This window comes from Anopheles stephensi, chromosome 3, assembly GCF_013141755.1.
Source record: "Anopheles stephensi strain Indian chromosome 3, UCI_ANSTEP_V1.0, whole genome shotgun sequence".
Taxonomy (NCBI): Eukaryota; Metazoa; Arthropoda; class Insecta; order Diptera; family Culicidae; genus Anopheles; species Anopheles stephensi.
The window spans coordinates 73,516,414-73,531,072 of NC_050203.1; the positions used below are offsets into that span (position 1 = coordinate 73,516,414).

Below are 14,659 nucleotides of genomic sequence, written 5' to 3' on the forward strand. Positions count from 1 at the left end.
CTCCTCCCTCCTTCTTGGGGAGAAGGTTTTCCACTACCCCTTTTTCGAAATAAGCGAGCGCGTGCCGCGTGTTGGAAAAACGCTTTTCCTCCTCTTCGTACACGTCGAAGCTGCGGAAGAAAAGCGATCTTTAATTTTGTGTTTGTTGTTTTATCTTTCTCTTTGGGCCGATGTGTGTGTGTGTGTGTGTGTGATCGACTCCTCCACAGCTGCAAAGTGGTTGACGGACACGAACACGGCCCGGTGAGTCGAGGCGATAAAAAATTAATCTGTTCATTTGAAATTTATTCAATATTATTATGATGGGGCTGCTCTCTCACGCGCGCGAGATCGTAGTCCTGCCCGATCGGTGTGGCGTGTGGGACGGATGGAAGGAAGGTGCATGCGTGTGCTTGTTTGAAATTTTAACTCTTTCGTTTATTTCAGCACCCCGTGGGCCATAAACATATTTCGTTATTAATGCATGTTTTCTCACCACAATGTGCTTGCGCACCGTCCTGGACTGGGAGGGAGGATTTTTCTTCTTCTTGTTTGGTGGGATCGGAGGATCGGGGAGAATTTTTTTTGTTGTACTCACGTGGAGGCGATGGAATAGATCGCGCTGCTTAGCAACGGTTCATAGGGTGGATGTTTTATTGGTGAAGTGAATTTTATTTAACTCTTTTGTTGAATCTCTGATTAAATTTAGAATTGTTCTCAATTTTATAAGTTTTTTTTTGTAATCGTCCGCTCAAAAGTTAAAAAAGGAATAAAAAACCTCTATTATTTTATTCTTTATTATTCATTTATTAGATTAAATATTATAATCGTCCCCTTATGCAGTGCTCGCCTCCCTATATTGGCGATCGAGAGAAGCGTTACCGTTTCGTTGCATCCTTTTTTATATCATTTATCTATAGAGGCTTTGGGTCTTTGAGACCTCATTTGCTCATTTCGTTGCATCCGTTATCATAATTTTCACATTATGTAATACACCTCGTAATATATATAATTATAAGTAAAACCAGATGATATAAATACAGGACGTTTCATCCAGACGTATCTTAAGTTATATTTGTCAAATAAGTTTATTAGTTCAAAATTTTTGGGACTTTTTTAAAATAAATGTTAATTTAATAATAATAGTTTGTGTACAACTTATTTGGTTATTTTTCGAAGATGATATCGGCTATGTGATCAGTTTTAAGTTTATCTGCTTTCACAATGAACTGGCTATTTTATAGCCTTTTTTAATTGCCTTTCTTCTTTCTTCTTCTTTCTTAGCTTAATGACCTCTTAGGTCAATCCTGGCCTCCATGCCATAGTCCTCACTATGGGGGAATGGCCCAGATGAGATTTGAACCCCGGTCCTGCCGTGTGAAGACCGGCATCGCTGTCACATCTGCCACCGGGTCGCCCGTCGCGGTCGCGTTTGTAGGCCGAACTATGATGTTAAACTCTATTATTGCAGCAGAAATTGACGAGGACGAGATGGTTTTTGGGCAAATCTCTTTCGAAGGATGTTGTCAAAATATTTTACATCTAGAGGCTTGGAAATACCTTAAAATAAGATCATCCATTTTAAAGACAGCCATGATGAAGGTGTAACGTAATTGCAGAAGGGTTACCTGGGAAGATCGTAAAATGAAAGTCATTGAGATACCTATCTCAGTTGCATTTTTATCGCCATTCCAAGTTCACTTGTTCTTTATTGTAAAGGTTATACAGATTTAATAGCATGTATGATGTTCCCTAAATATTCCAAGACGACTGTTTTATTGACGCAAACGACGTTACGTGATGCCCGAAAAGACGTTATTGTATGCAACAATTAAAAGGTAACGTTTCTCTTGATCCTCTAAATGAGGGAGAAAAACACTGCAGGAATGCAACACAAAAAACACAAAAATCGTTCCACCGAACCGTTTTATGACGGATGACACGATGAAACACAATCCTCCCCGCCCGAAAACGAAGAACTACATTAAAAACCCGCACCCGTTTGCTTGCTTGGTTGATTTATGCCAGCGCAATACGCTATGTTTATTAGACGTATCGCTCAAAATTACAAGCGAACAACATGGAACAATACGGTCGGAGCGCGTTGCTGACACTTTCGCTGTTTTCCCCTTTTCCGATTGGGTGACACAGGGGTTGGACTATTTTTCCAACCTTCCCCACCCAAAAGACACGGAGGGTGGTGGGATCATGGGTGGGAAAACATAAGCACGTCAGCTGCGACGGGTCCGCACTCCGAACGAGGATGGTTTATGTTCCGTATGTTGTTCGGCCGATGATGGAGTGTGGCTGGCAAACAGGTGAATTTAATTTACTTACTATTGGAAAACACGTTGTGAAAATTTAGGGGTTTTTACGGGTGGTTGGCAGGAAGAAGAAAAAAAAAACACGGAGTAAAAGAGGATGTTCGCCAAGGTGGGATGTAGGTGGGACAGGAACAGCGCCGTGAACAGCCGATGGAATGTAGCGATAGAGCGTTTGGGGAGCGTTAGTTGAAGGGTTAAAACTGAGTAGAAAATCCGTGCCTAAGCGGCCCGTGGATTACGCGGGCGCGATGGATGAAGATGATTATGTTGTCACACACATCTGCTAATTCGCGTTGTGATCGAAACCCCCGGATACGATATTCGACTACTCACGCAGCGCAGGTAGTAAATTATTGGGAAAACGCTTAGCTATTAATATGTAATGGGCTGTGAGCGAGAGATGCTAGTGTATTAAGTGCTTTTTTTCTACGGGCACAGAAAACGAGGCCAAAGAATAACTGGAAATGGCAGAGCACATCGATTGTTTAGAGGAAAAACTTGAGGGGAAAAACAACCCCCCCCCCATGAAATGATGTACTGACGGTGGCAGCTTCAAATGCGCGCAGCTCGTTCAAGCGTTCGCGTGAAGATTTCGAAAACGAGCAACAAATCTATCAGCGGCGAAATAACTACATGCGCCTTCTTGTTGGATGTTCGCCGCGCTAGCAAAATCACTTTGTGCGAATGCAACTCGCTCAATAGCAAGCGGGAATAGACATGGCAGCAGCAGAATAGAAGATCAAACAGACAACACTGAACAGAGCTATTCATATTTCCATTAATCTTGGCAAACAACACAAATCAACACAAGGGGCGGGCGGGCGGACGGCCGGAGTCAGCTCGAAATTCTCGCCCGTAATCCGGCATGATTAAACAACCGAACCCATAGTTCCGCACCTTCGAACGCAACACGGACAGAAACAAATAAATCTTTTCTTGTGGAAATAGTGAGCCCGCACTGACTCGCTTTGGGGGTGCCCACTCTGTGAACACTCACGCCCCCTGGACATTGGATCTGCTGCGATCGTACGCATACGGCTCGGGATGAATGAAGCCAGTGTACAGCATTGCGTAAAGAGGCACCCGGGCGGAGCAACGTGGAAAACCCAAGTGTGGGGAAGCACGGTACGGATACCGGCGATGCGATCGTGAACGCTGCGGACCGGTGAGCCGAAACACAACTCAAACCCGCTAGTTACACGGTCCGAAATAAACTTAATTTATTGTTATAATCAATCTACTTAAGTAAATATATTTTCCATAACCACCCCAGTGGCCAAGGGGGGGGGGGGTGAAGGGAGGGGCTCGGGTTCCGTGGTTGCTGTTGTTGTTGAGAACAAAACATTCGCGCACGAGAGATTAAAGGGAAAAGGAGAGTTGGAAATAAATCTTCCACGATCACACACACGCACACACGCACACATACGATCACCAAAACATTGGGAGGGAGAGGAGTGAGTGAGATTTTCCTTGTTCAAAGCAGCTTTCCATGGGGTTTTCATTTTTGAGTGACCGGTTCGCGATGTTTAGTGTCTCTTACTGGGCGGCTATGATGGATTTGACAGCCTGTCTAAGCTGTGGATGAATTGTGTCCGAGCGGGTGGGCTGGGATGGAGTCAATCGTTGGTGGTACGATTGTTTGAGATGTCTGGAGTGGATGTTGGAATGGAGAAAAGGGATGAGTAGACATTTACTGGTAGTTAGTGTACTGTGAAAGGGGTAATTTGAGTTGGTCCACTAATTAATGGTGTAATTTGGTAGTTGGGAAATGGGAGATAGAATTATACTATTGAAAAATGGATCGCATTAGAATTGATAGCTTAATATAAGTAGCAGTTTACTTAATAGTACTCAAGTAGTGTACGTGAAATAAGAAAGGAAATCTTTGTAGGAATTTTTAGATCCTTGGAGTGTCATTAGAAAGACAAATTATGATGAATTAATGATAGACGACAAACCTAAAATTATCTGATATCTGAGGTGCTGTTCACTATCAGTGATCAAAGGAAGTCTTCCTCATCTGCAAATAATACCGTCCGCATTATAGTACCATCCTAAGCTGTCATAGCAGTACCGCATAATTCCGGTAGAGGGCTCTACTCAACATAAATATTTAATTTATCTGGAGAAGAGGCGATCGAAAGAGAAGTCAATTTTCGGAGTGTAATTGGTCCCGTACGTAGGGATGACTGCTTTACTGCGGGTAAAATTAAGTGACAGAAAGCCAGTAATGGCAGGCCGAGACCTCTAGAGGTTGTAGTGCCAAGGAAGGAAGTTGGTCCGAATTTACTGAATCCAGGATAGTCAGAAATTTACAAAAAAAGGGATTCCGAGGAAGAGAATGCTGGACAAGATTGAGCAGCCAATAACGAGGAAGAGGAAGGAACATTAGCTAAAAGTACTACAGTTTGGGACGGTCCGGTGGCCGAGGAGACAGCAACGACGGTCCTCACACGATTGGACCAGAGTTCAAATGCCATCCAGACCAGAGTTCAAATGCTATCCAAAAATTTTCCTCATAAGTTCAATTCCTCAATCTCAGCTCAATATAAATTTTTAAACTGTAAAGCGTTAAAAGAACAGTTTTAGTTTATTTATTGCTTAAGAGAGTACCAGTCTTTCGGATGAAAAAATGGATTTCGTAGTTTTTTCTAATCTCTCTGAGTTTTATACAGCATAGTTAAAAATATGCCAATCTGATTGTGATTTTAAAGATCAAACGCCTAAATGTATGCTATTTTGTTAGCGATTAAAGCTTTTATTAATTTATAAGTAATTGTGCACATTAATATAGGGTTAGAGAACCTTGGTAGTACTTTCTTTTTTAACTCGAAATTCACTTCTCGTTAATAACAGATTAATAAGTATTAGTGCTCCTACACAATCCTTAAAACTATTCAATAAATATTAAAAACGAAACATTTGCTTCCCCGTAAACGTGACCGTGAATGCACAAAGATCAGGGTGAACTGTTATGGATCTATTCGGGCCCATCAAACGTAACATAAGTTCTCGCGTTCCCTTTGTCACGGTTTAAGACACATCTCCGAAGACTTAGTTTTATTACCAACCGATGAAGACGTTAATGTGACCGTTCCGAGTAGGTGATTTGTTCCATTCCCAAAACAAGATGCACTGCTATGAACTGGTTTGTGTTTTTTTCGTTTTATAGTTACCGTGAAGAAGTAAAATGGCAATTAAGCAGTATTTAACCAAGATGGGACAGGGACAAGAGTACAAGTGTCCCACGGCAAGACGATTACCTTCGCACGACTGTAAACTGTTCGATCGTAAACATTAATCCAAACCCTAGGAAGTGGAGGATCAACGCGTTGTGCATATGACCTTAAGGCATTGCCGTTACCGTCTTTCATGTTGTAAATTGTTTTCCACGCGCTTTTCCTTTGCTTTAGGACACTTTTTGAGACGAGAGAGAGAGAGAGGTTTAGCAACTTCCTGGAAAGGCGAAGGAATCAAGGTGCTCGCGCTTTGTTTGCCTGCCGGTTTGGTGAATGTTGCCAAACAAAAATAAATAGCATCGTAACGTAACGAATTATTAGTGCCTATTGGCGTTGTTTGTATTGTGTTATTTACTTTGACTTCACCATCATCACCATTCGGGAAATGAATTTTCCTTCATTTCCCCCCCCCCCTCCTCCCGCGGTTCCCATTTCGCGCGCCTGATGTTGTTACATCAATTGACAGACTTCAAAATCGACTTCAGAAAACGAATCAAATTCCAGATTGTCTCATGCCTGGTCGGTAAGACGACGACGACCATGTCGGTGCTGTGATTTGCTTCCATCTTTCATTCCGACCCCCTCTTTTGCTTCTCCCTCCCACCAAGGTTTTCCCATTCCCTTCGGCACAAGAAACTGTATTCGGCGTGTCGATTGCGTGGATGTAAACAATCATTTCGAGCTCGTCAAAAAGAAGTCCGCCACTGATTATGTACCGGGTGTTGTTATGCTAACAATTCCTCCTCTTCACCCTCGGCACCCTCCTCGATGATCTTCATGGTTCATCCCCCAACTCCCCCCGTTTAGTGTAGCTGGGTAGCGAAGTATTCCCATTCGAGTGGTCTCGGGATTTTCCCTCTGGTGATGGTCGGTGTTCTTTCTCCGTCAATCATCAAACGATTTTCCGCACAAGACTACTACTGCTGCTACTTCCATCGTCGTCTTTCTGGATGTGGAGATCATTTGGGGGAGTCTCGGGTAATTCCACTTACAACTGCGGATGAAAACAACAAACAACAACGAACGAACGAGAATCGATCTGCTCACTCCGAACTACGAATTTTAAACTGTTTTGTCAAGAAATTGTTCAGCTCATCTTTCGCCGCGCTTATTACTCGAGTTGCCGGAAGTGAAAATTGGGGAAAATGTGTATTTGCCAACCCCTTTTTTCTGTCTCTAACGAGGAGTGCTCACAAGAAACACAAGCGTTACATGAGTAACGCATCTTGTAACGTTACTTGTGAGAAGAGATAACCGGGGGATCTAACCTCACAATGAAATGACATTAAAATGATGAAAAAAGGAAGAGAAAAAGGGACATACTTTCCAAGCATGTGAAATGAATTAAAAAAGGGATTGCTTCTTAAGATAACAATATTCTTTCCTTTAAAAACCTCTCTCTCTCTCTACTTAAGTTCTTTGACCGTTTAGGGATGCAATGATACGTGCATGATTAAACAGCAAAAAAAGGGGATGAAAAAGGAAAATAAGTACATGCCAAGACGGGAATCACCTCACATGTACCCAAGCTACCGTCCCATCTGCTACGGCCGGTTTGATCCTGTACATTAAGACGCAAACGAAGTGCAGTGCAGTTTCTTCTTCCCATTTTTCCGCCTCCAGATATATCCCGCTGCTGAACATTTTGTGTTCCGTCTCCCTCTCACATTCTCTCTCGCTCGCTCGCTCGCTTGCTCTCCCTCAGTCACACGCACACAATGGGAATTAGAAAATTGAAATCAACCCCTCTCGCTCGAACAGCAGTTGTACGTGTGTGTTGCGGTGGTGGTGGGAAAATGGCAATTGTTGGGAAATCTATCCCACCGAGCGCGGACATGGTTTCATCTCGCTCGCGCACAATACCGCCGACTGCTCGCGCTAGCGGAAGAATGGAAAGCGATTTGTCCCTTGTTTCGGGGTGGGTGAAAATGAGTGAGAGCGAGCGAGTGAGAGAGCTAGAACAGGAGTGATTATGAGAGAGAAATTTTCTTGAAACAGTGAGATGAATGTTATTGTTTGCTATTATCAAAACCCGCGATTCACTCGCTCCCGACGAATCTCCGTTCCGCTGTGGTGAGTTGTAATGAGCTTGGGTGAGGGAGGGATAGGGTGGGAGGTGGGGACGAACACAGACGGATAAGGATTTTCCTTGCACTTCCCTCGTCGTCACCCCGTCCATGCAGTCACTGTGCGTAGTGAACGCAGCAGCATCCCATCATCCAAGTAGCAAGTGCGCCCTTAAAATCGGAGAGAGCATCAGGCCCTCTCCGATACGCACACCAGAGCCGGGAGAGTTCGGGAGAGCTACACATTCCCACGTTTGGAACGCGGTGTACGCGCGATTCCGTTTTGCCATTCAGCCTTCTCTTTTCGCATCCGCTGGTGGAGTTCCACTTGGTTTGCACTGCGCGCTGGTGGCTAACATCGGATAAAGCGGACGTCCAGGTCCACCAGGTCCATCCAATCCGCGTGTATGTGTCTGTGGACGCGTCGGTTCGCGAACACGCAAAGTGTGTCGAAAACGCATTGTGCTTGGGAGCCTTGGGAGCCTTTCGGAGCTTCCGTAGGGAATGGCGGGCAGTTCAAGTAATGGATGTGATGTGAATCTAGTGACAAGTGTCTGGGACTGGACAATGTGAAGCGTACGATAAAGCAGGGAGTGAGTTTTTAACTTGTCCAGCAAAAACTAGTGCAAATCTGAGTCCTCTGGGAAAAAGATGTTTGAGTGGAGTGGAATACATACGCATACAGTTAAATTTGTTAAAGGCGTACAGAAAGAGTGGTGAATAAACGTGTCAATAAACGAAGAATTGTGAAGCACTGTGCGAGACGAGAAGAACCCGCCGGGAAATTGGAACTACTAAAGCGGTTGTACGTGGAAGATAATCGAGGCGGAATTCGTACCAGTGGTGAGTGGTAATATAAGGACTCTGGTGTTTTACACAGCAAAACAAAAACTTAGCTAAATAACACAAGAAATGAAGATACTCCCTATAATCAACAATTGGTTTGTGCAAGGTCGGCGATTCGGGTGGCACTCATAAGGTCAGTTCTATTTCGAAGTAGAATCGGGAGAAGCAAAAAAGTAACAGACGGTTAACACGACAATATTCAGCACCAACTGTTCGCCCCAACAGACAGCAAAAACCATCACTCACTCCCCATCCGGCTGTTTCGGTCGTTATCATAATCATAAAGTGATAATATAAAAAAATTGGAACGGCTGAAGCTTCTAAATGCTCAGAAAAACAAACTCACATGATTTGGGTGAGGAAGCATTTCGGAGGAACGAATTCTACCGACACGTGATTAACAATGGTTGATAAGCAGTTGCTGGCAGCCTCCGATAATCAGATCAGAGCCCAACAGGACGTGAAATTATGAGGAGAATGTATTATTTTAATTTCACAACGTTTTGTTCTTGTGCGGCTCGGGTGTCCGCATCAAGCGCATCTGACAAGCCCCATTTTTAATCCCAAATGGACATGGGGATTAGCAAAAAAAAAAAAAAAAATTGACTGAAAAACGAAAAACAACAGATAGTGGCGTAATAATGCTTTCTGCACGTGTTTTTAGAAGAGCTCACTGGCACGGTTTTAATCTAAAAAACGCTTTCGTTTGTGTGGTCTTTTTGCTCTCTATATTAAAATTGATTCCCTCGACCCAGTGTGGCTGTTCACTGTTACCAGCACCGGATTCGCGTACCGAGCGCTCGGTGCTGTCTGTCTGCCTGGTCACAACTGTTTTCGTGCAAATCCAATCATCTTTATGGTACGGCATCAAACCCTGCTCGAGGACTTCAGAGGAGTCGGCTAGCTTGCTTCAACATTTCAACCTAAACACGCCTAGACATGCGTGTGCGAATTTATTTATGCTGACTCTGGAACTCCATTATCCATACTCCCTTATCAACCGACCCCATCCAGCCTAAACCGATACGTGTGTTTTTCCTTTTACTTTTTTTACCTTTGATGGGTTGGGAGTCGATTTTCCTCCCCATTGGGCGTTGGAATTGATGCTACGAAGAAAGAGAGAGAGAGGGAAAGCACGAGAGCACTTTTGCACCTGTCCGTCCGTCCGCGCGATGGCCATCGGCAGGTTGCTGTACGCACCGCGCCACCCGTAATCCATTTCCATTTACCCCAATAATTTACGGTTATCTGTTTTTCCTCATTTTTCATTTCCATTTCCGTGCCTTCTTATCGGTTTTCCGTTCAGAATTCCGGAGGGAAGGACTCGGCTAGCTCTGTGTGTGTGTGTGTGTGTGTTGGATGTGGCCATCCGGTCCACACTTTACGCCCAACGCCCTCTGATAATGCTTTTCGAAAACATCATCATCAGCAGCAGCAGCAGCATCAGTCTCCTTTCTGTTGTAATGTTGTTTTCCGCTGTTCGTTTTATTCACCGGTGTGTGTGTGTGTGTGTGTGTGTGTGTGTGTGTGTCCCGTATGGACCGGGGGTCGACGTCGTTCACTTTTCGGTTTCATACAATTTTCATTTTCATTTTTCCCGACCCGCTTTTCCCGCACGATGGTAGAACTTTTTTTGTTGTACTGTTGCTGTTGCCTGCTTCTGTTGTGCCCGTCGATCCCGATTATGTTTTCATCTCGTTCAATTCTTCAATCTTCGTTCGTCCACTGGTCTCGCCCTCTGCTCGGTACGGCGTACTTGAGTGCGTCGGCGTACTCGGGATGATGGTCGGTAGGTTTGAATGGGTGCCGGGACTGAAATACCCAACATTGCCTGCAGGCTGTTGCAATAGTCGCGGGGCGGTTTGAATAGTCTAGCAAGAAGGGACACGCGACACGCCGCTGTTTATCGATTTTTATTCTCCACAAGAAGTGGCTTTTTTTCGAAGAGCGAGAGCATCGGAAAACAAAACAAAAACCAAAACAAAGCAATTTTTTAGAATATTTCGCATGTGCGTAGACGCTGAGCGAATCGAGTTGCATTGGAGGTGGCCTTATCATCCAAGGGCGCACTGTGTAGCAACGCGATTGCAGCCATTTAGGCGGTACGAAGCGGTATTTTATTATTTCGGATGCTCGTTATCGGATGAAAGTTTTGCAGCCGGTGTGGGAGAAGCGAATGCGAAAAGAGTCCTCCCTCATGCTTTGGGACTTCACTAATCGAAACCCTTTAACCCTAATTAAAACGATTTTTAAAGCCCGCGCCGTTTAGTGCAACGTTTTGGCTGGGGGACCGGGTCCTGAGAATGGGTGAAAATTTACATAAATTACAGTGAGGACAATTTAAGAGCGTCGCCATTTTGGGACACTCTGCAAAGGGGTTCGCTGGTGGAAGGAAGGTTCCAAACTTCACATCAAAGCATCACCCAGCAGACCAGCGCGAGACGTTGCAACGCGTGTGAATATCGTAAAAAAGTCAGTTTGCATTTTTTTTCCACCTCCCCTATGTCCTCGGTACGGGAACGAGCTGGTCGTTAAGTATCGGCACTTGCTGCTGCATCCAACGGGAAGGGGTTGAGGGCAATTAAAGCCCAAAACCGTTCCAAAAACCCGAGGTTTCACTCTTCATGGTGGTTTGGGAGCGTTGTAAAACATTGTCACCTTAACTTTGGATTGCCAGATTTTTAGCTCTGAGCTGTGTTGCATCGTGTGAGATATAAAGCCTAGAGTCTGCAGCACACTGGAAGGCTTTCATGAATGAGGTACGTTGCGCAACAAACGCAGTTTTAATTGTATGAGACCCTCCGAGACCTCCAACAATTAAAAAAAAACTCCATCCTCGATTAGCATGTCACACACATAAAAGAAAGGGAATGATAGCACCATGGATGGATCGAAAGCAGCCTCGGATCGGAATGGAACGGAATAAAAGTAACGCTTTCGATCTGTCTGCGTTCGGGGCGAAACAGGGGGAAAATTTGTTCACGTTTTTATGATCATTGCCATTATCGCTATCATACCGCCCGTGTCGGGGGAACGAAACGGACGTGCAGCGATTCCTGTTGCCACCAGTGCGGCGATTGACCACATCGAAAGCTAAAGAGGAAAAGTTTTAGAACGTCAACTTTAATTCCCATTTCCATTTCGTTTGATCGAACACGTTTGCGCCCCGGCACCGTTTTTACGACCGTTTTATGCGTTCGCGGAAAGTATTTTGTTAGGGGAAGAAGTTTTTTGGCCAGCAAACTGCACACATTGTCTTTCTTGCCACACTTTTATTAGTCGCCATATTATTTGTTGTGCATGTTGTGTGAGTGTGGCGGGATTCGGGCGGGAAATTAGCATGGTCGCGGAATGTTCATTTGAATGTGTTGGATGGATTGGTCTTCGGGGGTTGCAGTGTGTAATTTGAACGTGGTGTTTGTGGTGGAATTTGCGTTAAATCGTCGTGTCTTTATGCTCTTCTTTCATGTCGGACGAATGATGAGAGAAGAAGGAGATCAATTTAATTACTATTAATTAAATTTAAGGCTAAGAGGAATATTTTGTAAATCTTCTTAGTACAAATTTGAATTTATCATGGTATTACGCTATTTGACATTAAATTATTGATCCGCATTCGTGTCTCAATAGACTAGAGGGTAGGTCCTCTGGCATCTTTCTTATAAAATGTCCAGTGCAATTCCACTCATTCAAAGGTTAATCCTTCAGTCCTTTTTTTGGTCCACCGTGACATTTGAGAGACATATTTGAATAATGTAGAATGCTTCCTGTGATAATTTGTATTCCGGACACATCTGGTCGAACCTTACTCTTCAGTGGTTTTTATACTTCATCCGTAGTTCTCTGTCACTATCTCTCTTCTTTTAATAATCGTTGTGTGACAGGATATTGATCGAGCTCTGGGAGAAGCTCTGATGACTCCCCGAGACTCTCCGAAGGCTCTCAGTCTTCGATGTTCAACGAATAGTTGAGACGCTTGCACTTGCATCATGCTATTTTCCATTACGTCATTCTACAATTATTCTGACTGGAATGCTGTCTTGAATTTAATTTCCTAATGGCAAGAACTCTTTTCTTATCTACACTATACAACCGCTTTGCGGTCTTGGCCTGCTGCAACAATCCTCGATACCGTTCACGGTTTAGCTCCGTCGTCTGCCAATCCGTTATCCCGGCCGTTCTGGCGGAAGCATCAACGCCATCACTCCATCTCAATTTGGGCCTAACACGCCTCCTCTGTCCGTGTGAACGGCCTAAACGGACTTTACGGGCTGGGTCGTCCGGTGTCATTCTCATGACGTGATCAGCCCACCGGAGCCTGTCGAGTCTAATTCGCTGCACGAATCCGTCATTGTCCTTCCACACCTAAAAATCCTTCTGAGCATCTTCCTCTCGAACGCGGCTAAGAGGGCTTCGACAGTTTTGGACAGAGTCCATGTCTCAGAGGCGTATGTGTGTACTAGGACTCTAAATGTTCTGTACAGTCCGAGCTTCGTTCGTAGCGACAAGTATTTAGAGTGGAGAAGCTTCCTCAGACTGTAGTATGGTCAAAGAAGTGATGAACACGGTATACATATTTTTTAATTATTGATAGCCGTATTATCACTACTCCTTATGCTGATGTCGTACAATAAGCACAGGATGTTTCCTCCGTGGAATTGCCTTACCCCGGGCATGCTCGGATTCATATCGGATTTACAAATAAGTAAGTTTAAAAAGATGTAGATGTCCATAAAGGATTTAAATGTGTAACAGTTGACACTTAACGCTTGGTAACGCTTCTCTTCCAACCCACAAGAGTTTGATGTATAAGTATTTTAAGATCAACAATGGTATTTTTTATCCGTCTTTAAAACCTTCAGAGACCCATATTTCAGTCTAAAAATCTTTTTATTTGCGAGAACCAGTTAAGAAACAAATTAGCAATTAAAGCGCCGTTCTCAATATGAGAACTACTGCCCGCAAACCATTTTCATGATAATATTCCTAAAGCTGATCGATAGGACCTATTGTTCATGCTGAGCGTCATCGATTACTTACTCTTGCTCAATGTACATTTTCGATCTTTTTTAATCAAATTGATAATTCCGGTACAATCGCCCGGATGTTTTGTCTGAAGAAATGCAGCAACAAAAAAAAAATCATCAACATTGCTATCAACAAAACATTAGCGAAAGTTAAACAACAACCTCTATTAGAAACAATAAATGGAAAATAATCCCAGATCTTTCTTTCATCCCAATCAACACACTTCATTGTCACGTCGGTGCCGCTTTTGTTTGAAGTCTTGAATTCTTGGCGGATAAAATTTCTCTCCACTGGGAGCGGGAATGAAAACAACAATATTTGCTCTGGAAAATATATGTCATAAGACACTCCAGCGCGCTCTTTCCCACCGCACTTCGCGCCTGGTGATCTCCCGTACGAGCCGTCATCAGTAAGGAGGTGTGCATCTTCAAACGATCGGCCCTTCAGCGCGGAACTCTCTATCTGGCAGCAGCAGTAGTAGTAGTTTCTATTTACGGACTCTATCGGGTCGTATTATAAACAAAACTTTTTCACCCCTTTCGCTCGCCTCGCCCACACGCCCTTCCTTCTACTTTCCATGCCGTTGTTGTTTTGGTTGTTTTTATGGAATTGTTTTGCAGTTCGGGAGTAGCGACTGTTCAAGGGAACTCCCTCCCCACCATACTACGGGTGAGTGCATTTTGGGGTCGTAAGGTTTGAAGTTTTACGGAGCGTTTCGTACTTCCGCTTGGGGGTTAGCATGGTTGGATCCACTTATTGGTGTGCTGGATCCACCGGGACTCGGGATGACCGGGGAGCCGTGTTCTTGTGATCTTTCGCGCAAACGGCGCGGTTGTTGTTATTGCTGCCTTATAATGTGCTTCTCTTCATCATCGCACCCACCTTTGCCAACCCACCCGGGATGGAAAGGGAAAGGCGAAAAGAATAACTCCCATACACACACGCACACCGGTGGAAAGTGTGGCAAAATTATAAAGCTCCTCCACACAAACGCGCGCCACGAGACTGACTGTTTTATGTTTCCAAACAATCAATTTTCACTAACCGTTAAATGTTATGTTTTCCGTCGACCGGGGTATTCCTGATCGGCATGATGGAGGGTTGCGTCGTTCGATGCAACCGATCGCAAAGGGGGACGTTCGGTGATGTTGCAACCTTTCCGTAACCTGTAAGGTGC

General features: G+C 44.3%; 1 protein-coding gene across 5 annotated transcripts in view; it reads left to right on the forward strand.

Annotated features, from left to right (window-relative positions):
- Positions 1-7,893: 7,893 nt before the first annotated feature.
- LOC118510688 overlaps positions 7,894-14,659 on the forward strand; it is a 49,069-nt gene continuing 42,303 nt past the window's right edge. For 3 of the 5 annotated variants that reach the window (XM_036052856.1, XM_036052859.1, XM_036052861.1), the window contains exon 1: positions 7,894-8,451. The gene's annotated coding sequence lies outside the window, so the exon portion shown is untranslated. Of the gene's footprint in view, positions 8,588-14,659 lie in introns of all 5 variants that reach the window. The other 2 variants (XM_036052857.1, XM_036052860.1) reach the window with 2 other exon arrangements.